A 23,150-nucleotide genomic window follows, 5' to 3' on the forward strand; every position below is an offset into this window, starting at 1 on the left:
GACGAGCTCGGAGCCGACAGATGGAAGATAAAGTCGTCTGGCCACAGTCACAGTGGATGATTGAAGTCCTGCCTCAGAGACTCTTCGGCTTCCACTCATGGATTTATGAAGAGTGCTGGGAGGTAATGTGAGGCCATCTGTCCAGTGGACGTTTCAGGAGAATCATGCTTCGTTTTAACATAAAATCCAGACAAACTGTCTCAGCTTGAGTCAATAATAAATGATTATGAAAAGTCCTGCATAACCAGCTGACACGCCATAAAACTGTTTGATTGCATCAATCTGCCAACTGAAACTATCGTAGATTAATTTTCTCCAGCATTAAATATCTGTTAATACGAGCTTTAACTTTAAATGAACGAGCTGAACATCTAAAAGCTCCTTCTGTCTGTAACTAACGCAGTCTTAAACACACATTACAGGCTTTTATTGTTAAAAATTCAGTTTCAGGGCCTCAGATGCAACTGGGCTTCTCCTGGATAAGTGTGTTATCTTTCCTAATTCTGTCTCTATCAGTGCAGCAGCAGGGACGTCTGACGCTGGTAGGAATGAATTAAACTCTATCTGGGCTGCGTTGGTGTGATTCCACATCATGCAGTCACATTTTCAAACAACTCCACAAGACAAATAGCTAGCAGGTCAAATCAACAGTCTGGCACAAGCTGCAGAAAAATAAATAAAAGAGTGGTCAGTGACTGGAGAAGACATTAGTGCCGGATGGTAAATAAGAAAACAGATCATTCCAGAGGAGCTACGACTCAGCTAGCAAAGCAGGAGGACAGCAGAAAGGATGAAGGATGGAAATAGCTCATCACAAGCACACGGCTTCTTCAGAGTATGATGACAGAGGCAGACTGGTGTATAATGGGATGGAATGATTAGAGTGAAGCAAACGCAGCACCAGAAAGACCTGAAAGGTGCAGACGAACAGCCATCCTGAGGAAAACCGGGTCAAATAAACGCAGAAAGGCTCGGAAGCGGCGATGACGAAACTCTGCCTGACAGAGGAATCCTCCGGCGATGACTGCAGGTCCACTCATCAGAGAGTCATTGTGGGGAAAAGATTATCTACAAACTTCTCCAAATTAACCCTTAAAACTCCAAACCCTTGTCCAGCCTGTAGATCTGAGTCAGACGTGATGCCTTCAGGACGGCTTTAGATGGCAGATTGGCAGGATGAGATTTATCTGCCACAGGGAACCAACTTTGTCTCCTTAAAGCCAGTTGAAACAAGCGCTGTTGGAACTGGATCACAGCAAGATACCCAAGACACTGGCATAAATCTTAAACCCGGCAGACGGAGCTCATCACGGCGCTGTGTGGGAACGTACAGAGGTAAAGAGAGTACCGTGGAGGTATGTGACGACAAAGCTCTGCAGTTTTCTGTTCAGTAAAGGTGATTTTAAATGATCGTCTCAACACTTCCCCATCCAAAGACCCAAAGACGTCCAGGCTTTGACTCCTCATGGCTTACCTCAGCTGAGAGGCAAGGCCAGCTTGGCAGGACGGGGGTTTCAGGAGGAGGATCAGTGTCAGGAGGCGGTGGAAGGAAGTGCAATACATGATGGTTAGGTATCTAATCCCACTGCGAGAGCGACACCAGTGGAACAGGAGCCGCAGGAGCTTTGCTGTTGGAGACGTGGTTCTAGAGCTGGGCGATATATCGATATACAGCTAGTCCCCTGTGGGATATAGAAAATGTCTATATTCGTCATCTTCGAGTATCCTGTTGTCACGCAGTTGTTTTTAGATGTGGGCGGGGTTTTCTCCCTCCTCCTCGACTCTGCACCGCTTTGCACAGAGAGTTAAAGCAAGCGCACCTCGTTACGTACATAACGTGAGCTACGTGCTACGTCATGAGAGTGTCACAACGGGCGGTGGGGGTGGTGAAGGTGTGGACCCAAATGCAGAGATGAGGGAAATAAGGATGCAGATTCAAGGAGATTTGTTTAAACCCAAGGAACTCAGAGGACAAACAACAAACAAAATGATCCAGCAACCAAGAACTAAAACTGAGGGGTATAAACACACTGGGGAACCAAACAAGAAACAGGTTTACGGAATGAGCTAAAACAAGACCAGGTGAACTCAATGAACAGGAAATCAATAAAGATAAACAACAAACAAGAGAACCAAACAGAAAAACTACAAAATAAAACAGGAAACCTGAAACTAAGGCACAAAAAGTCTTAACCATGACAGTGAGGCAGTGTGTAGCAGCTTTTCTAGCAGAGAACTCCGGTAGCAGCGCGAGTCGCAAAAAATGGAGGAGGAACAATTTGTTCTGATGAAAAATCGTACAGGATCCATCATCTGGCGGTGGTTTGGATACTGGGGAGAGGATGCTGACCAAACAACTGTCATATGCAAAGTATGTCACAAAAGTGTCGCCATAAAAGGTAGAAGTACCACAAATTTATTTCATCATTTGAAAAGTCCCCCCTAGAGCACCTATTTTCATACGTTGCATTTCTTACATCATGCAAAGGCCTGATTGGACGTTACTGTCAGTTTAAGCTCTCTGATTGGTGGAAAGTCTGTCAGGAAGTGTCTTCATCATCATGTCCAGGTGAAAATAGAGGTCTCTCAGCAATATAGCAGCGATAATGATGAAAAGAAGATAAATAATGGTGTTGTCACGGATCATTGAGGATTTACCATCTAGACTCTGAATAAACACTACATGTTGTGTCTGGATTGTAAACCTCCTGGATGGGATAGAAACGCTGGAAAACCTCCGTAGACCAGCTGGAGGGTGATAGAAGAGGTGGACCTCGGGAGATCTGCTGGAGTTTGGAAGGTTAAAGTTTATAAATGGTCATATTACTTTGCGCCCTGAAACAGGTATTTAGGAAACACTCCGACATCTGAACGGCCTCAACGTTGAAGCGAAGCAGAAGCCTGGTTGCACTCTGCAGCAGCTAACCTCCCCTCCAGCAGCCATGTGACACGCCAGGATCAGATGTGACCTGGTTTTACTGCAGATGTAGTAAACTTCGAGGAGTTGAGGGAGGCAGACAAACTGTTTATAGCTGCGTTTGGCTCAAATCTCTTATCTCTTGTGTTGAGGCAGCAGATGGTCTCTAAGGGTCTAATTGTAGTTTTCATGTGAGTGCAGAATCTCCTCCAAGGCCTGATCAGAACTTTCTTTCTTCTTTCATTTATTTATTTCCCATCTCATTAGAATTCAGAGAAATGGTGTTTTCTCTGTGTTGTCTCTCTGGCTGTACACTGCAGTGATGGTAGCTATCTAATCCTGGGCTAAATATAGTTCCTCTCTATTAACGGATGAATGAAAATCATCCGTTTGCCTTTTCATAGCTTTAAGCACTGAACACACCATGAAGAACACAGAGATGGTAGCGGTCCAGACCTCCCGGAGCCACTCCTTCACACGTGACATGTCCTGACAAATATTCTGATTATCATGAGAAGTAATGTTGACGAGGTTGTAGCGAATTGTGGTCAAATGTCATCGGTTAAGATGCAGAAGTTTTATTTCACTTTATTGCAGACGGAGAGTTTTACATGACGGGTATGACGTGCAACAATCCGGAGGACTTTTAAGGGAACCAGAAGCTGGAACTGAAAGATCTGAATCTTTTTACCAAACACAGCAACGGAGACTGTCTTCTAACCAGGCTGCGGTTGCCCTGGTAACAGTGTTTTGCAATGCATAAAAGCAGTGGGGGGGGGACTTGTGGAGTTCGGTAGGAGAAGAGTCTGCAGAGGTCGTCGTTAGAGACGTCTTTCTGGGTAATGTAGATGTTTTCATCCTGTCATACAAACATAGTTCAGTCTGAACTCAAGTCTGACTCGGTTTCATTTGGCAGTCCGGACTCGGGTCTGACTCGGTTTCATTTGGCAGTCCGGACTCGGGTCTGACTCGGTTTCATTTGGAAGTCCGGACTCGGGTCTGACTCGGTTTCATTTGGCAGTCCGGACTCGGGTCTGACTCGGTTTCATTTGGCAGTCCGGACTCGGGTCTGACTCGGTTTCATTTGGAAGTCCGGACTCGGGTCTGAGTCAGGTTCATTTGGCAGTCCGGACTCGGGTCTGACTCGGTTTCATTTGGCAGTCCGGACTCGGGTCTGACTCGGTTTCATTTGGCAGTCCGGACTCGGGTCTGAGTCAGGTTCATTTGGCAGTCCGGACTCGGGTCTGACTCGGTTTCATTTGGCAGTCCGGACTCGGGTCTGACTCGGTTTCATTTGGCAGTCCGGACTCGGGTCTGACTCGGTTTCATTTGGCAGTCCGGACTCGGGTCTGAGTCAGTTTCATTTGGCAGTCCGGACTCGGGTCTGAGTCAGTTTCATTTGGCAGTCCGGACTCGGGTCTGAGTCAGTTTCATTTGGCAGTCCGGACTCGGGTCTGAGTCAGTTTCATTTGGCAGTCCGGACTCGGGTCTGAGTCAGTTTCATTTGGCAGTCCGGACTCGGGTCTGAGTCAGTTTCATTTGGCAGTCCGGACTCGGGTCTGACTCGGTTTCATTTGGCAGTCCGGACTCGGGTCTGACTCGGTTTCATTTGGCAGTCCGGACTCGGGTCTGAGTCAGTTTCATTTGGCAGTCCGGACTCGGGTCTGACTCGGTTTCATTTGGCAGTCCGGACTCGGGTCTGACTCGGGTTCATTTGGCAGTCCGGACTCGGGTCTGACTCGGTTTCATTTGGCAGTCCGGACTCGGGTCTGAGTCAGTTTCATTTGGCAGTCCGGACTCGGGTCTGAGTCAGTTTCATTTGGCAGTCCGGACTCGGGTCTGAGTCAGTTTCATTTGGCAGTCCGGACTCGGGTCTGAGTCAGTTTCATTTGGCAGTCCGGACTCGGGTCTGAGTCAGTTTCATTTGGCAGTCCGGACTCGGGTCTGAGTCAGTTTCATTTGGCAGTCCGGACTCGGGTCTGAGTCAGTTTCATTTGGCAGTCCGGACTCGGGTCTGAGTCAGTTTCATTTGGCAGTCCGGACTCGGGTCTGAGTCAGTTTCATTTGGCAGTCCGGACTCGGGTCTGACTCGGTTTCATTTGGCAGTCCGGACTCGGGTCTGACTCGGGTTCATTTGGAAGTCCGGACTCGGGTCTGACTCGGTTTCATTTGGCAGTCCGGACTCGGGTCTGAGTCAGTTTCATTTGGCAGTCCGGACTCGGGTCTGAGTCAGTTTCATTTGGCAGTCCGGACTCGGGTCTGACTCGGTTTCATTTGGCAGTCCGGACTCGGGTCTGACTCGGTTTCATTTGGCAGTCCGGACTCGGGTCTGAGTCAGTTTCATTTGGCAGTCCGGACTCGGGTCTGAGTCAGTTTCATTTGGCAGTCCGGACTCGGGTCTGAGTCAGTTTCATTTGGCAGTCCGGACTCGGGTCTGAGTCAGTTTCATTTGGCAGTCCGGACTCGGGTCTGAGTCAGTTTCATTTGGCAGTCCGGACTCGGGTCTGACTCGGTTTCATTTGGCAGTCCGGACTCGGGTCTGACTCGGTTTCATTTGGCAGTCCGGACTCGGGTCTGAGTCAGTTTCATTTGGCAGTCCGGACTCGGGTCTGACTCGGTTTCATTTGGCAGTCCGGACTCGGGTCTGACTCGGTTTCATTTGGCAGTCCGGACTCGGGTCTGAGTCAGTTTCATTTGGCAGTCCGGACTCGGGTCTGAGTCAGTTTCATTTGGCAGTCCGGACTCGGGTCTGAGTCAGTTTCATTTGGCAGTCCGGACTCGGGTCTGACTCGGTTTCATTTGGCAGTCCGGACTCGGGTCTGAGTCAGTTTCATTTCCCGGACCAGACTCTGGTCCACCTTGTCTCCATTGGAGTCGGTCTAATACGTTTCAGTAACCTGAGCTGGTAATCTGCTCCCACCACACGATGACGGATGTTTTCCAACCTAGACTCCTTCCAGCTCAGTGACTCCTCAGATCAGGTCTAACCGGCACACATGTCCAGGTCCTCCAGCAACTCCAGTCCTCATGAAAAACCATCACGCTGATTTCTGGACTTTTTGTATCACAGAAGTCATGAAGACTCGAATGTCTGAAACTTGTAGGTTTTTTCCTACATCATCCATCTCCAGCTGCTCACTAAAGAAGCCAGGAGGCCCTGAATGCACCATGGTGTGTGGCAACATGAGTCATGAACAGCTCCGAGAAGCATGGAGTCAACGTGTGTGTAATTATCTGGACGATAAAGGTCCCATCATGTCCTGGATATGAAACGTTTGCTCTTCCATCCATCTCTAATTGAATCTGTACCTGCTGGAGTTCAGCATGACGGCCACATCCCACAGGAGGAGACAAACGTCTGTCCGTTAGCTGGAAACTGGCCGATTCATGACATGTATGACTCATCGGCGTGCTTCATCACCATGGTGACAAGTCCTGCTTCGGTCCTTATGGCGACAGCAGAGGAAGAGCAGTACAAGGAAACTGTTGTAATTTCCCTTTAATGCGATCAGCATAATGTGTGCCAATAGAACTAAACCGCTGACCAAGCTGGGAATGAGCTTTTATGGTCGGTGTGGATAGAAATGAATTTATTTATCATTTTCTATGGTTCTGTGGACTTCTATAGACCAGTTCTGAGCAGAACTCCCCCTTCACATGTGCATGTCCACCTCCATGATTAACGTCCCTGGTGGTATGACCTGTTAACAGAGCCGACTGGTTGGACTGGGATGTCTGGGAGGATGTAGAAATAACCCTGCATCAGCGGGCCAAGGTGATTTCCCCTGCGAGTCACAGCGGACGCACCACGTACCATCACTTCTTTAAACTGCACACAAGTGAAACCATCCATCTCTGTTCTTGTGCAGGTTTTTCTGGATCCATCCTCGAACCTACATGTTCTACTTAAAGTCAGACAGGAGAAACCATTTCCATGTTTACGGTATGGTTACACAGGGAGCATGCTGTGGAGTGATGAGGCTGATGCACATCCTCGGCCAGACATCCGCTTCTCTAGTCCCAGGCATCAGTGTTGGTCTAACCCAACGTTTCCCAATCCAGGTCCTCGGGACCCCCCTTCCCTGCATGTTTTAGACACGTTCCTCCTCCAAAACACCTGAGTCAGATTCCTTAAACTCCTCATCAAGTTCTCATCAAGCCTGTTTTGTTGTGGTTCCTGCTCTGACCTGTGCTGCAGTGGGTGTGCCTGTTTCCCTGGCAATCAAGTCCACACCAGGTTCTCATCGGGTAATCAGCAGCAGCAAGATAAAAGGCCAGCTCAGTTCACCAGTCATCGCCTGATTGTTGTTTCATCTGTGGTAACAGCTCTCGGCCATTGCAGCATTTCTGCTTAAGAAGTTAAACTGCTTGTTTCACAACTGTCTGTTCTGTCACCAGTGCATGAGTCTTGCCTGCCTGCCCGTCAACCTGCCTGCCTGCCTGCCCGCCAACCTGCCTGCCTGCCCGCCGACCTGCCTGCCTGCCTGTCAACCAGCCTGCCTGCCCGCCAACCTGCCTGCCTGGCCACCTACCATTCTGCCCAGGAGAACAATAAACCTGTCCTAGTATCCACATCCAATCTGCACTTGGGTCCTTGTTTGTCCTACACTACAACAGAACAATCAGGCCATCAGGTATGGATCCAGCAGATTCTAACCCAGAAGGCGCCACCGGACAACTTCAGCAAGCCCTATCCGGTCAGAATGCTCACTTAGCTCGACATGAGCAGATGCTTCTAACTTTGGACCAGAATTACCACACCATCCTTACGCAGTTGTCTCAACTCACCAGTCATGTGGCTGGTCTGGTACAGCCTGCTCCCGATCAGCAACAGGTTCCTGACTCATCCAGGCATCCTACCGCTTCTGCCACCCCGGTAAGAGAGACACACATCCCGGACCCCAAACCTTATGCCGGGGATCTGGGTAAATGTAGAGGGTTCTTACTCCAATGCTCACTTGTGTTCGACCAGAAGCCCATCACTTATGCCAGTGACAAATCCAAGATCTCCTACGTCATCGGACTTCTGGAGGGCAAGGCTTTGTCATGGGCAGAAGCAGCGTTTGATCGGCAGGGTTTCAGGCACATGTCTTATCCAGCTTTTATGGATGAGATGAAGAAGGTGTTTGACCATCCAGTGAGAGGGGGCGATGCCGTTAAGCGGCTGATTAATCTCCGACAAGGAAAAATGAGTGTTGCTGAGTTTGCTGTGGATTTCAGGACTGCGGCTGCGGATTCGGGCTGGAATGATCAGGCTCTTTGTGGAATCTTCACAAATGGTTTAAGCAGCCGGCTTAAGGATGAGCTTGCCACCCGTGATGCATCAGATTCCCTGGACGACCTGGTCTCCCTCTCAATAAGGCTGGACAACCGCTTACGGGAGAGAGACAGAGAGCGGCAGACTCGTTCTGAGCTGTATTTTCCCGGCTCCACCATCGGAGCGGTCCACCCTTCCCTTCCTAGCACAACACAGTCCGAGGAGCCCATGCAGCTGGGCTGAGCTCATCTGTCCACGGAGGAACGACAGAGGAGGAGGGACACCGGCGTTTGTTTTTATTGTGGAAGACCAGGACACCAGAGAGCTGTCTGCACAGAACGGCCAAAAGATCTGGGTCGTCAGTAGCTGTGGGAGTACTGACGACCACCACTCCAAAGGTAATTCCCCACACAAAGACACTCATTCCAGCGGTGCTATATGTCAAGGGTTTCTCTCATCCAGTACAGGCTTTAGTGGATTCTGGAGCTGAAGCGAACTTTATTGACAAGGAATGGGCTGCAAGGATTAATCTAGACCTGGAGTCTCTCTTCCCTCCTGTTTCTGCCTGGGCTCTGGATGGTAGCATTCTTTACTCCATCACCCAAGAGTCTGTTCCGGTTAAACAAATTGTTTCGGGAAATCACCAGGAGTTTATCAGTTTCTTTGTTGTAAACTCACCAAATTCACCCCTGGTTTTAGGACACCCCTGGTTATCGTTACACAATCCCCATCTGGATTGGACTACTGGGAGGATTATTAACTGGAGTTCTTATTGTCATGCAACTTGTCTTCACTCTGCCGTCCCATCTGGTATGACCACTACCAGTCATTGCCCCACTTCTAAGGATTTGTCAGACATTCCTCTAGCCTACCATGACCTCGCTGAGGTGTTCAGTAAAGAGAGGGCCCTTTCTCTTCCTCCTCACCGACCATATGACTGCGCCATAGACTTGTTACCTGGGGCTCCGTTGCCAGCCAGTCGTCTGTACAATCTTTCTAAGCCAGAGACTGAGGCCATGGAGAAATATATTTCGGATTCGCTGGCTGCTGGTTTAATTAGACCTTCTTCTTCCCCTGTTGGCGCAGGTTTTTTCTTTGTATCTAAGAAGGATGGTTCTCTTCGGCCTTGTATTGACTACCGGAGATTAAATGCTATAACCATAAAGAATAAGTATCCTCTGCCACTTCTTGAGTCTGCCTTCAACTCTCTCCATGGCTCAACAATCTTCACAAAGCTAGATCTCCGCAACGCATATCATCTGGTCAGGATAAAAGAGGGAGATGAGTGGAAGACAGCCTTCAAGACCCCACTCGGCCATTTTGAGTATCAAGTCATGCCTTTTGGACTTTGTAATGCCCCTGCTGTTTTCCAAGCCTTAGTTAATGATGTGCTGAGAGACTTCCTGAACCGTTTTGTTTTCGTCTATTTAGACGATATCCTCATCTTTTCCCACAACCTCACCGAACATATACAACATGTCCGACAAGTCCTGCAGAGACTTCTGGAGAATCGCCTATTCGTTAAGGCCGAGAAGTGTGATTTTTCATAAGAACACTGTTTCTTTTCTCGGATACATTTTTGAGAGTGGGCAGGTCCGAGCAGATCCTGAGAAGGTCAAAGCTGTTACCGAATGGCCAGTCCCAACTTCTGTCAAGCAGCTGCAACGTTTCTTGGGTTTTGCTAATTTTTATCGCAGATTCATTCGCAATTATAGCCGCATCGCAGCTCCCCTGACAAGACTTACATCGCCTACAGTCCCATTTGTCTGGTCTGAGCCGGCGGCTCAGGCTTTTGTCAAGTTAAAGGATCTATTCACCACTGCTCCTGTCCTCCTCCACCCTGATCTCAACCATCAATTTGTGGTGGAGGTTGATGCTTCAGATGTCGGCGTTGGAGCTGTCTTGTCCCAACGATCCCCAGAGTCTCAGAAGTTACATCCTTGTGCCTTTTTCTCTCGACGTCTAACACCAGCTGAGCAGAACTACCATGTCGGTGATAGGGAACTCTTAGCCATCAAACTCGCCCTGGAGCAGTGGCGCCATTGGTTGGAGGGATCCAAAGTGCCATTCCTCATCTGGACTGACCATAAGAACCTGGAATACCTACAGTCTGCTAGACAAATGAATCCCCGACAGGCCCGTTGGTCTCTTTTCTTCAATCGATTCCACTTCACGCTGTCATACAGACCTGGGTCCAAAAACCAGAAACCGGACTCTCTCTCTCGCCAATTTCCACCCAAGACTGCAGTTTCACCTGATACCATCTTACCTGCAACCTGTGTTGTAGCCGCTGTTTCCTGGGAGGTGGAGGACAGGGTTAGAGAGGCCCAACAGCAACAGCCTGACCCTGGCACAGGTCCCTGTAACCGCCTTTATGTCCCCAATTCTGTACGTTCCCAAGTCCTCCAGTGGGGACATTCCTCCCGCCTAGCATGCCACCCTGGTTCTGTGCGAACACTTTCTTTTCTGAGACGCAGATTCTGGTGGCCCACAATGGATAAAGATGTCCGGGAGTTTGTTGCAGCCTGTACGACGTGTGCACGCAGTAAGTCATCGCATCAGCCACCTGCGGGATTTCTTCGTCCATTACCTGTTCCAAGCAGACCCTGGTCGCACATTGCTCTGGACTTCGTCACTGGTCTTCCAGCCTCAAGAGGTAACACCACCATCCTCACAGTTGATCGCTTTTCCAAAGCTGTTCACTTTATTGCCCTTCCCAAACTTCCTACTGCCAAGGAGACAGCCAACTTACTTGTTCATCATGTCTTTCGGCTCCATGGTCTGCCCACAGACATAGTATCAGACAGAGGACCCCAATTTACATCCCAGGTATGGAAGTCGTTTTGTCACTCACTCGGGGCCACTGTGAGCCTGTCGTCTGGTTTCCATCCCCAGACCAATGGCCAGGCTGAGAGGTCTAATCAGGATCTGGAAACTGCCCTGAGATGTGTGGCTGAGTCCAACCCCTCCTCCTGGTGTGACCATCTGGACTGGGTAGAGTATGCTCACAACTCCCTTACCTCTTCTGCTTCAGGCTTATCACCTTTCGAATGCTCCCTGGGATATCAGCCGCCCCTGTTTCCAGCACAGGAGGAGGAGGTTTCTGTGCCGTCGGTCCAGCTACACATCCGCCGCTGCCGACGGATTTGGAGGAAGGCTCGAACTGCGCTCCTTCATGCCTCCGTACGTACCCGCCGCATGGCGGATCGTCGTCGGACTCCTGGACCCCATTACGCACCTGGCCAAAAGGTTTGGTTATCAGCAAAGAACATTCCATTGCGTACTGATGCCAAGAAGTTGGCCCCCCGCTTTTTGGGTCCTTTTGAGGTTGAGCGGATCATTAATCCCACCGTGGTCAAACTGAAACTCCCCAGTTCCATGAGAGTCCACCCTTCTTTCCATGTCTCCCAACTCAAGCCTGTTTCTTCTAGTCCTCTCGTCCCTCCTTCCAGACCCCCTCCTCCCGCCCGGCTTGTGGCGGGTCGCCCTGCCTATTCTGTCCGGCGTCTCCTGGATGTGCGGCGTCGGGGTCGTGGCTTCCAGTTTCTGGTGGACTGGGAGGGGTATGGTCCTGAGGAGCGTGCCTGGGTTCCGCGCTCATTTATTCTGGATGCCTCCCTGGTCCGGGATTTTCGTCGTGCTCATCCGGAGAAGTTTCGGTCGCCCGGTGGCTCCCGTGGAGGGGGGGTACTGTTGTGGTTCCTGCTCTGACCTGTGCTGCAGTGGGTGTGCCTGTTTCCCTGGCAATCAAGTCCACACCAGGTTCTCATCGGGTAATCAGCAGCAGCAAGATAAAAGGCCAGCTCAGTTCACCAGTCATCGCCTGATTGTTGTTTCATCTGTGGTAACAGCTCTCGGCCATTGCAGCATTTCTGCTTAAGAAATTAAACTGCTTGTTTCACAACTGTCTGTTCTGTCACCAGTGCATGAGTCTTGCCTGCCTGCCCGTCGACCTGCCTGCCTGCCCGCCGACCAGCCTGCCCAGGAGAACAATAAACCTGTCCTAGTATCCACATCCAATCTGCACTTGGGTCCTTGTTTGTCCTACACTACAACATGTTTAGGAGCCCTTTATTTCATCCAGGTGTGTTAAAGTAGGGTTTCCTAAACCTGCAGGGCAGGGGGTCCTGAGGACTGGAAACACTGGTCTGGCCTCTGCGTAGATGTTATACATTAAAATAAAACCTCTTTCCTACCCCCCCCCCCCCCCCCCCCCCCCATCTCCTCCGGGCAGGGTGGGTGGTTGTTCACCTCCAGCTCGGGTCTTTCACCAGAGTCCTGGGAGCTTGAGGGTCCTCTGCAGTTTCTCAGCTCTTCCTAGGACAGATCTCTTCTGGAAGGAGAGGAGCTCCACACTTCCCCAGGGTGGGGGACACGGCCCCCAGTGCTCTGATGACGGTACTACTGTTGTTATTTCTCCAGTACTTCTACACCTGTCCTCCATATGTAGCCTTGGTCCATTCTGATATCAGCAGACTAAAAGCTGGTTTCTGTTCCTTTGATGTGGCCCGAGGAAAGTCCGGATCTATTAGTCGTGTTCTGCTCACTGAACTTCTACCAAACGGTCGAAGGCGACTTGTATGGGAAAGAAACTGTCCGTTTATGCCCACACACAGGGAGGGACATTTTCCCAGTGGCCTGACGTGTTTCTGGGACCAACAATGTTTTCATTAGTCTCACATTGGTAATAAAACTCAGATCACTGGTGTTTCTTCACGGGATTCTGATTCAAACTTATTCCCATTTATTCTCTCCTATTCGGCTGAACAGCCAAACACGCGACAGCTCTCTGGCATCCTTCTCATTTTCCTGCTAAGGACTACTCTCTGAGAGATTAACATGGACATCCACGCTCGCTGACCTTCTTGGGCAGTTACGAGCATGTTTATGCAATGACTTGCATAAACGAAGAAAATCCACCATTGTGAAAGTGAGTAATGATGACATCCCTACTGCACGCCAATACCGCGCTGCACATGGAGGAACAAGACGGAGGATCATGTTTGTGCAGCTCTATGACCGCATGATGATCTCATATAAAACAGAGATAACTCATATAAGACAGACCTACCTAACAAGAAAGTAATGACGCGAGCTGGTGAGCCGAATGTTTTCATCATGAAATCTGCATGAGCCACAACGACGAGATGAAACAAGAAGAGTTTTGATCACATGACTCAGTCTTGCTCCAGGCGGGTCATAAATGGCACAACCCCACAGTGGAAGTATGAGCCGAGACAGTGACAACATTACTGCAACATTACCATCTGAATGGAGTAATCACAGCCTCATTTCTATAAAACCATGAGTTCAGTGGTTGCAGGACAGCTTTGTTTGGTCCTGGCATTGCTGAAATGACCAAGATAATGGCAGCTTGAAGAGCAGTAATCATCATTTCCTCAGAGCTGCAGGGTTGTGTGCGTTGCTGAATTGTGCACACACAATGGCCTGTGCTAAATGACCTACATAACTGAAGCAATCTGCTCCCCCCATCGTGCAGGGAGTCGCTGATGGGCCAAAGCCAGGCCTCCATTGCCAATGGGCAGTTAGGCAGACACTGACTCTCTGACAAGAATCAGACCATCAGCAACAATCAGAGCCTTTCTGGGAGTGATGAAGGTATCATCCTCATCGCATGGAGCCAGCTAATCACAGAGAGGTTAAGACAGGAGTAAAGGCTTTCATCTCGTAATATCGGTAAGGACGGTGTCCAAGTAATTATATGATGGGCTAAACATTCCCCCTATGAGCCCACCTCTCTGGCTGAATGGATCACATTTACAGGAACCAGATCATGTTTTCAAACCAAACCATGAGAAATATGACCTGATGCTGATCACGCTGAATGAAATAATTTCATTTTATTATATTAATTAAAAGGAAAAGGACATTTAAAGCCTTTCTTACAGTCTTTTTGGAAATGTGAGGTTGCATGCCAACACATTATTGTGTTGAGTTGAATATCTGGCTGAAAGCGCTGCTGTGCTCCAGCTGCTGCTTCTTCTTGGTCAGTCGCTGCAGAACATCACGCAGCTGCATGACCAGACGGGTCGGAAACCAGCCAACAGTTTAGTTAACGGCGTTATTTGGAGCAAAATTAAAAGGGAAGGCAGGAGAAATGTTAAATTTCTGACTGCACAAGCTTCTTGACCTGTCAAACGTCCAACCAATGGCACTGTGCAGCAGCTGGGTCCCCGGCTGGGTCTCCTCATGTTACCATCTACACAAGAGCAGAAGGACAAACCACTCCTGGTTCACAGTCCTTTTACATTATTCACCAAGTAAGCAAATAAAATGTACATATTAAGCAAGTTTTACAGACCAACAGTCACACAAATAAAAAATTAAATAAGAAATCTAAAATTGCCAGTAAAAGGATACTTTTTTTTTGTTTTTAAAACAACCAGGTGGAAAAAAATCCTAATCAATCAATCCTTCACAAAACACCAGTTTTAACATGAATGTTTTAACAGATTTCCAACGGAAATGGGAAGATTGTGTCTGAAAATGACATGATAGGGCAGGACCTGCTTATCTGCCACTGCGGTCCTTTGGTCCCATAAAGGTTTGGTTGTGATTGTGAAAAATTATCAATATGATCCAATTCAATATCATATAATACGATACCATACAATGCAAAACTATGTAATATGATCAAAATCAATTTAAAACTCTATTTGTAAAGCATTTTTCATACAAAAAGTAACAAAAAGATTTGGGATGTAATGATCCTTCTAATATATCAATCGCATGATATTCTTATGATCCAACATCAATCTGTGATCAGCAAGTTCTCAATAAAAACAACATACACCAATCTGACATCATTTTTAAAAGATAATCCATCAATTCTGTTGATATTAAAAAATAAAATTGATTCTTTTTGCACTTTTAATGATTTAGACATTATATGCAACTCGATTCCATCTGCCTGCGGTGACGTCGTGACCAAGCGCCAGAAGAGCAGACGACTAAACAACATGGCGGATGGAAGAGAGGCCACCGAGTGAGAGATGATCATACCAACACGGCGGTCCAGTGTGTGGAAACACTGGTTTTAAATAAGTCGCTCGCTGTTTGCAGGATATGTGACGTAAAATACAACAGCTCTCCAACCACCTCCTTGGACGCCATGGAATTTCTAACAACGCTGGTCGTCCAGATACTCCTTGTCTCATTCCCGCTGTAGCAGAGCAAGTCAGGCGCCCCGGACCTCGTCGGCATGATTAGTCAGAGACCCGGCCGAAACTCGGCTCGGGTGAAAAACCTGGGAGTAGCAACATGTAACCTTACAGTGTGGTTAAAATCCAGGTTTCTGTGAAACAAGCCAAACATTGAAGCCAAGGTACCAGATACGGAGCCAGCCGCACTTCTCTGGAAAGGTTTTCCCTGCACTGAACTAAAGTCTTAAGAATGGTGTGAAGCTGAACGACGGATGGCTGGAACAAACCAAAGGTATGTGACAGATACCTCTCATCACACTGATCCGCAGTGGAAATGAAGACCTTAGTTCTGCAAACCAGAGTTTTAAAGGAAGCCCATAGTGGTAAACATATTGGTGCGTTACTGCGTGAAGCCTGCACAGAATGGAAAACCTCAGACAATAATCCTGCCATCGTAACTGACAACGCTGGGAACGTGATTGTGGTCCAGTCCAGTTCGCACATTGCCTGCTTTCCACATACACGCAACCTTCCCTTGCAGAAGGGTTTGGCTGTGAACCGTGCTTCCAGGTTGTTGGGAAATAATTGGATATTCTCACCACTGCCAGTTGCGTGTCGCATCCTACAGGGAAAAACAAAATCTAACGGATTTACCACAACATAAACTCATCAACAACACAATCACCAGATGGAAGAGTTCGTTAGAAATGCTTAAACGTTTTTCAGAACAACAGCCGGCAAGTTGGTCACAGATGTCGGCACGCTGAGAGACAGCGATGTCGATAAGGGGGCCGTTGTTCAGGTCCTCTCAAAGTGGTCCCACGTTCCTCTTCAAACAAAACTGGTAAACACCTGCAGCCGTGCAAAGACGGCTCTCCACATGCAGCAGAGGCCCCCAACATAACTCATTTGGGAGTCTTAACTGATAAACCTTCATTACCATTGTATTTAACTAGACTATTCATTTGGAAAATATCACTGTTTGCTGTTTTTAATTTTAAATTTGAGGTAGTTTTCTTCATGTGGAAAAGTAAACTGATGCTTAGTTCACAGTGGCGTTACCTCAGCACTGAGCCACATGTTGTAAAAAAACAACATGATTAAGTTTCAGCTACTAAAGACTGTGTGTATGAGAAGGTCGTCATCTATTGCAATGTAAGGTCAACTTAATTTGATAAAGCAAAGCAATATTCTTGTTTTTTGTAAACAGCATAACGTTGGATCTGCGGCTGAAAGAACAGGAAGAAGAGAACCGGTCTTAACAAAAACTAGTTCCCATCAGGGAACACTCCTTTCCTCTTTTCGTCCCTCTTATCTCTACTTTGTTATCCTCTCCACTTTCACTTGTTCTCTCTTAACTTTTTCCTTATGTTATATTAATGTGTGCCATGTTACAGAGAAATGTTTTAACATGATGCAAGAACATCTACCGACAAAAACAGGAAGACAAGGGAGGCTCAAGCACAAAGCTGTCAGCAGAGACCACGTGTGTGTTTCATGTCATGCCAACTAAAGACTGTTATTGTTTTGTATTAATAAGAAATGAGAAGCATGACTGTATTTTGAAATAAATTTCTTATGTTGTAGCTCCAAATGAGTCACCTCCTTGTAAGAAGAAAGCCTTGGTTTGGCGACTCCTTCACCCAAAGAGAAAGACAATCCTCAACCCAGAACAGAGGTGAGAAAGTACCGAGCAAAACGTGTTGCCTTTGACTGAAGATGCCATGCAGTGTTGAAGATCTCAGGAGGGAGAGAAAGCTCTACTTACAACCCTGGCTAAAAGAAGCTGTGGATTCCCAGCACCAGAGAGCCTGCAGAGTTTTTAGTACTGCTGGTGACATAGTGAACTCACAGAGAAGTGTCCTGTGCCCGGACCGTGTTGATCAGCTGATATTTAAAAAATAAAAACAACAACAACAAAAGAGTCGTTATTTATGAGTACTTAAACTTTTGTTTTCCATTGTTACACTGCAGTTTGTTTCATAAAAGGAAAAAAGAACGACTGCTCATAGAACCTGTAGTCATAGCTGCTTTTAGATTATATATGGATGTTATAGTTTTTTGTTGAAAACAGCAGTGGAAATATGATATAAAGTACTTTTGGTTCAACCTGGAGAGATGGCTGCACTTTATTCTCATATTAAAGTTGTAATATTTCTATGTTAGGACAACAGCAGAAGTAGAAGTTAAAGCTGCTGTTAAAATATTGTTTGCTGAATCAATTTCAAGTCACTGAAACATTTCGGTTTGTATCGTTCTAAATGAACCAATATCGTTTGTGAGTCGTGTTGACAAGCAAGAATCATGATATGATTTAAATCTACTGCCAGGTAGAGCGCAGCGTAGACATAGTAACTTACAGCCAGGTAGAGCGCAGCGTAGACATAGTAACTTACAGCCAGGTAGAGCGCAGCGTAGACATATTAACTTACTGCCAGGTAGAGCGCAGCGTAGACATAGTAACTTACAGCCAGGTAGAGCGCAGCGTAGACATAGTAACTTACAGCCAGGTAGAGCGCAGCGTAGACATAGTAACTTACAGCCAGGTAGAGCGCAGCGTAGACATAGTAACTTACAGCCAGGTAGAGCGCAGCGTAGACATAGTAACTTACAGCCAGGTAGAGCGCAGCGTAGACATAGTAACTTACAGCCAGGTAGAGCGCAGCGTAGACATAGTAACTTACAGCCAGGTAGAGCGCAGCGTAGACATAGTAACTTACAGCCAGGTAGAGCGCAGCGTAGACATAGTAACTTATTGCCAGGTAGAGTGCAGCGTAGACATAGTAACTTACTGCCAGGTAGAGCGCAGCGTAGACATAGTAACTTACAGCCAGGTAGAGCGCAGCGTAGACATAATAACTTACAGTTAGGCAGAGCGCAGCGTAGACATAGTAACTTACAGCCAGGTAGAGCGCAGCGTAGACATAGTAACTTACAGCCAGGTAGAGCGCAGCGTAGACATAGTAACTTATTGCCAGGTAGAGCGCAGCGTAGACATAGTAACTTACAGCCAGGTAGAGCGCAGCGTAGACATAGTAACTTACAGCCAGGTAGAGCGCAGCGTAGACATAGTAACTTACAGCCAGGTAGAGCGCAGCGTAGACATAGTAACTTACAGCCAGGTAGAGCGCAGCGTAGACATAGTAACTTACAGCCAGGTAGAGCGCAGCGTAGACATATTAACTTACAGCCAGGTAGAGCGCAGCGTAGACATAGTAACTTACAGCCAGGTAGAGCGCAGCGTAGACATAGTAACTTACAGCCAGGTAGAGCGCAGCGTAGACATAGTAACTTACAGCCAGGTAGAGCGCAGCGTAGACATATTAACTTACAGCCAGGTAGAGCGCAGCGTAGACATAGTAACTTACAGCCAGGTAGAGTGCAGCGTAGACATAGTAACTTACAGCCAGGTAGAGCGCAGCGTAGACATATTAACTTACAGCCAGGTAGAGCGCAGCGTAGACATATTAACTTACAGCCAGGTAGAGCGCAGCGTAGACATATTAACTTACAGCCAGGTAGAGCGCAGCGTAGACATAGTAACTTATTGCCAGGTAGAGCGCAGCGTAGACATAGTAACTTACAGCCAGGTAGAGCGCAGCGTAGACATAGTAACTTACAGCCAGGTAGAGCGCAGCGTAGACATAGTAACTTATTGCCAGGTAGAGCGCAGCGTAGACATAGTAACTTACAGCCAGGTAGAGCGCAGCGTAGACATAGTAACTTACAGCCAGGTAGAGCGCAGCGTAGACATAGTAACTTACAGCCAGGTAGAGCGCAGCGTAGACATAGTAACTTACAGCCAGGTAGAGCGCAGCGTAGACATAGTAACTTACAGCCAGGTAGAGCGCAGCGTAGACATAGTAACTTACAGCCAGGTAGAGCGCAGCGTAGACATAGTAACTTACTGCCAGGTAGAGCGCAGCGTAGACATAGTAACTTATTGCCAGGTAGAGCGCAGCGTAGACATAGTAACTTACAGCCAGGTAGAGCGCAGCGTAGACATAGTAACATACAGCCAGGTAGAGCGCAGCGTAGACATAGTAACTTACAGCCAGGTAGAGCGCAGCGTAGACATAGTAACTTATTGCCAGGTAGAGCGCAGCGTAGACATAGTAACTTACAGCCAGGTAGAGCGCAGCGTAGACATAGTAACTTACTGCCAGGTAGAGCGCAGCGTAGACATAGTAACTTACAGCCAGGTAGAGCGCAGCGTAGACATATTAACTTACAGCCAGGTAGAGCGCAGCGTAGACATAGTAACTTACAGCCAGGTAGAGTGCAGCGTAGACATAGTAACTTACAGCCAGGTAGAGCGCAGCGTAGACATATTAACTTACAGCCAGGTAGAGCGCAGCGTAGACATATTAACTTACAGCCAGGTAGAGCGCAGCGTAGACATAGTAACTTACAGCCAGGTAGAGTGCAGCGTAGACATAGTAACTTACAGCCAGGTAGAGCGCAGCGTAGACATAGTAACTTACAGCCAGGTAGAGCGCAGCGTAGACATAGTAACTTACTGCCAGGTAGAGCGCAGCGTAGACATAGTAACTTACAGCCAGGTAGAGCGCAGCGTAGACATAGTAACTTACTGCCAGGTAGAGCGCAGCGTAGACATAGTAACTTACAGCCAGGTAGAGCGCAGCGTAGACATAGTAACTTACAGCCAGGTAGAGTGCAGCGTAGACATAGTAACTTACAGCCAGGTAGAGCGCAGCGTAGACATATTAACTTACAGCCAGGTAGAGCGCAGCGTAGACATAGTAACTTACAGCCAGGTAGAGCGCAGCGTAGACATATTAACTTACAGCCAGGTAGAGCGCAGCGTAGACATATTAACTTACAGCCAGGTAGAGCGCAGCGTAGACATAGTAACTTATTGCCAGGTAGAGCGCAGCGTAGACATAGTAACTTACAGCCAGGTAGAGCGCAGCGTAGACATAGTAACTTACAGCCAGGTAGAGCGCAGCGTAGACATAGTAACTTATTGCCAGGTAGAGCGCAGCGTAGACATAGTAACTTACAGCCAGGTAGAGCGCAGCGTAGACATAGTAACTTACAGCCAGGTAGAGCGCAGCGTAGACATAGTAACTTACAGCCAGGTAGAGCGCAGCGTAGACATAGTAACTTACAGCCAGGTAGAGCGCAGCGTAGACATAGTAACTTACAGCCAGGTAGAGCGCAGCGTAGACATAGTAACTTACAGCCAGGTAGAGCGCAGCGTAGACATAGTAACATACAGCCAGGTAGAGCGCAGCGTAGACATAGTAACTTACAGCCAGGTAGAGCGCAGCGTAGACATAGTAACTTATTGCCAGGTAGAGCGCAGCGTAGACATAGTAACTTACAGCCAGGTAGAGCGCAGCGTAGACATAGTAACTTACTGCCAGGTAGAGCGCAGCGTAGACATAGTAACTTACAGCCAGGTAGAGCGCAGCGTAGACATATTAACTTACAGCCAGGTAGAGCGCAGCGTAGACATAGTAACTTACAGCCAGGTAGAGTGCAGCGTAGACATAGTAACTTACAGCCAGGTAGAGCGCAGCGTAGACATATTAACTTACAGCCAGGTAGAGCGCAGCGTAGACATATTAACTTACAGCCAGGTAGAGCGCAGCGTAGACATAGTAACTTACAGCCAGGTAGAGTGCAGCGTAGACATAGTAACTTACAGCCAGGTAGAGCGCAGCGTAGACATAGTAACTTACAGCCAGGTAGAGCGCAGCGTAGACATAGTAACTTACAGCCAGGTAGAGCGCAGCGTAGACATAGTAACTTACAGCCAGGTAGAGCGCAGCGTAGACATAGTAACTTACAGCCAGGTAGAGCGCAGCGTAGACATAGTAACTTACAGCCAGGTAGAGCGCAGCGTAGACATAGTAACTTACAGCCAGGTAGAGCGCAGCGTAGACATAGTAACTTACAGCCAGGTAGAGCGCAGCGTAGACATAGTAACTTACAGCCAGGTAGAGCGCAGCGTAGACATAGTAACTTACTGCCAGGTAGAGCGCAGCGTAGACATAGTAACTTATTGCCAGGTAGAGCGCAGCGTAGACATAGTAACTTACAGCCAGGTAGAGCGCAGCGTAGACATAGTAACATACAGCCAGGTAGAGCGCAGCGTAGACATAGTAACTTACTGCCAGGTAGAGCGCAGCGTAGACATAGTAACATACAGCCAGGTAGAGCGCAGCGTAGACATAGTAACTTACAGCCAGGTAGAGCGCAGCGTAGACATAGTAACTTACAGCCAGGTAGAGCGCAGCGTAGACATAGTAACTTACTGCCAGGTAGAGCGCAGCGTAGACATAGTAACTTATTGCCAGGTAGAGCGCAGCGTAGACATAGTAACTTACAGCCAGGTAGAGCGCAGCGTAGACATAGTAACTTACAGCCAGGTAGAGCGCAGCGTAGACATAGTAACTTACTGCCAGGTAGAGCGCAGCGTAGACATAGTAACTTACAGCCAGGTAGAGCGCAGCGTAGACATAGTAACTTACAGCCAGGTAGAGCGCAGCGTAGACATAGTAACTTACAGCCAGGTAGAGCGCAGCATAGACATAGTAACTTACAGCCAGGTAGAGCGCAGCGTAGACTTAGTAACTTACAGCCAGGTAGAGCGCAGCGTAGACATAGTAACTTATTGCCAGGTAGAGCGCAGCGTAGACATAGTAACATACAGCCAGGTAGAGCGCAGCATAGACATAGTAACTTACAGCCAGGTAGAGCGCAGCGTAGACATAGTAACTTACAGCCAGGTAGAGCGCAGCGTAGACATAGTAACTTACTGCCAGGTAGAGCGCAGCGTAGACATAGTAACTTACTGCCAGGTAGAGCGCAGCGTAGACATAGTAACTTACAGCCAGGTAGAGCGCAGCGTAGACATAGTAACTTACTGCCAGGTAGAGCGCAGCGTAGACATAGTAACTTACAGCCAGGTAGAGCGCAGCGTAGACATAGTAACTTACAGCCAGGTAGAGCGCAGCGTAGACATAGTAACTTATTGCCAGGTAGAGCGCAGCGTAGACATAGTAACTTATTGCCAGGTAGAGCGCAGCGTAGACATAGTAACTTACAGCCAGGTAGAGCGCAGCATAGACATAGTAACTTACAGCCAGGTAGAGCGCAGCGTAGACATAGTAACTTACAGCCAGGTAGAGCGCAGCATAGACATAGTAACTTACAGCCAGGTAGAGCGCAGCGTAGACATAGTAACTTACAGCCAGGTAGAGCGCAGCGTAGACATAGTAACTTACAGCCAGGTAGAGCGCAGCGTAGACATATTAACTTACTGCCAGGTAGAGCGCAGCGTAGACATAGTAACTTACAGCCAGGTAGAGTGCAGCGTAGACATAGTAACTTACAGCCAGGTAGAGCGCAGCGTAGACATATTAACTTACAGCCAGGTAGAGCGCAGCGTAGACATATTAACTTACAGCCAGGTAGAGCGCAGCGTAGACATAGTAACTTACAGCCAGGTAGAGCGCAGCGTAGACATAGTAACTTATTGCCAGGTAGAGCGCAGCGTAGACATAGTAACTTACAGCCAGGTAGAGCGCAGCGTAGACATAGTAACTTACAGCCAGGTAGAGCGCAGCGTAGTCATAGTAACTTATTGCCAGGTAGAGCGCAGCGTAGACATAGTAACTTACAGCCAGGTAGAGCGCAGCGTAGACATAGTAACTTACAGCCAGGTAGAGCGCAGCGTAGACATAGTAACTTACAGCCAGGTAGAGCGCAGCGTAGACATAGTAACTTACAGCCAGGTAGAGCGCAGCGTAGACATAGTAACTTACAGCCAGGTAGAGCGCAG

General features: G+C 48.0%; 1 protein-coding gene across 1 annotated transcript in view; it reads right to left on the reverse strand.

Moving 5' to 3' along the window:
• The window catches only part of plppr5b (phospholipid phosphatase related 5b), a gene marked incomplete at its 5' end in the record, with an annotated part of 80,883 nt that overhangs the window by 9,576 nt on the left and 48,157 nt on the right, over window positions 1–23,150 (reverse strand). The window lies entirely within an intron of this gene.

The sequence above is a fragment of the Telmatherina bonti genome (assembly GCF_933228915.1).
Source record: "Telmatherina bonti genome assembly, chromosome: 20".
Lineage (NCBI taxonomy): Eukaryota > Metazoa > Chordata > Actinopteri > Atheriniformes > Telmatherinidae > Telmatherina > Telmatherina bonti.